Here is a 1,251-nt window from a genome sequence, read left to right on the forward strand (position 1 = left end):
TTGGCAGCGCAATGCCTCCCTCAAGTAACCACATGTCCTTGTCATCTGGTCAACGCCAGAGTAGAGCAAGCTTTGTAAGTCTGTAGATCTAGATGTGAGTAGGAGCCTGCGTCGAAGAACTGCCAGGTTTGGGCAGTGAAGGAGAAGATGTTCAACGGTCTCCTCGTGGTAGTCACAGTGTCTGCAATTGGGTTCCCACGAGGATTAATTCTGTGTATGTGATAAATTCTGATAAATAACCTTTTTTTTAAAAAGAGATAAGCGCGATCACAATAAAGTTACAGCCTCCTGTTTTTGTGGGGCCAAATGTATTACGTGGGTCGCAGTGACGTCATTCTACCGCAGACAAGTCAGGGGAAGCAATTCCTAAAAACCTCATGACTACCGTGGGAAAAACTTGAGATATTTTCCCACGCTCCCAACATTTCACATTCTTAAATCAGAGCGGCACAGTGTCGGCAACAAGGCGGTAAATCGTTGGACATCAGCTTCTTCGATTATATCATTCTGATTTTCCAGCCAACACAGACATACTGGTTGGGTTCTTGATTTTTTTAAAGGTTAAATATAAAATAAGAATTCAAGATTTGTTTTCATTCATACGTCTAAACCCCAACCCCTATTCCCGTTAGGGGTTTGGGGTTAGGGATTAAGGGTAAGAGGTTAGGGTTAGGGTTAAGGTTAAGGTTGGGGGTTAGGGAAAAGGGATTTGGGTTTAGAGGTTAAGAGGTAAGCTTGTGAATGAAAACAAATCCTGAATTCTTCCCCTAACTTTTCTGTAGTAGACTCGACCAGTCTGATTGTTAGCTTGTAACCTTGTTACTGCTCGTGGAGTGGCCCGAAAGGGGTGAGCAGGTTATTTTTGTTGCTATAAAACAGGTTTTAGTGTTGTGCACATGTCCCCTCTACCTCTCTGGAGTAGACTCGACCAGCTCAATTTAAAGCTGAAAATCCGTGCTAGTGATCGCTAGTGGACTGGCCCGAAAGGGGTGAACAGGGTATGTTGTACTCGCTGTTCACCGGTGGTTATGAGCGTCTAATTCACAGTTATTTAATTCATGAGGCCTGCGTCATAGTTTGAAAAGGGAAGCCTTGATTGTTGGATTATGCTGACGCTTCGCCCCTTGTGAAAGTTACATCAGTTGTTGTTGTTGTTGTTGTTGTTGTTGTTGCAAGCAAGCTTTGTAAGTCTGTAGATCTAGATGTGAGTAGGAGCCTGCGTCGAAGAACTGCCAGGTTTGAGCAGTGAAG

General features: G+C 44.0%; 1 protein-coding gene across 1 annotated transcript in view; it reads left to right on the plus strand.

Annotated features, from left to right (window-relative positions):
• LOC101845468 overlaps positions 1-1,251 on the plus strand; it is a gene marked incomplete in the record, with an annotated part of 20,359 nt that overhangs the window by 6,328 nt on the left and 12,780 nt on the right.

This window comes from Aplysia californica, unplaced genomic scaffold (genome assembly GCF_000002075.1).
Source record: "Aplysia californica isolate F4 #8 unplaced genomic scaffold, AplCal3.0 scaffold00199, whole genome shotgun sequence".
Classification (NCBI taxonomy): domain Eukaryota; kingdom Metazoa; phylum Mollusca; class Gastropoda; order Aplysiida; family Aplysiidae; genus Aplysia; species Aplysia californica.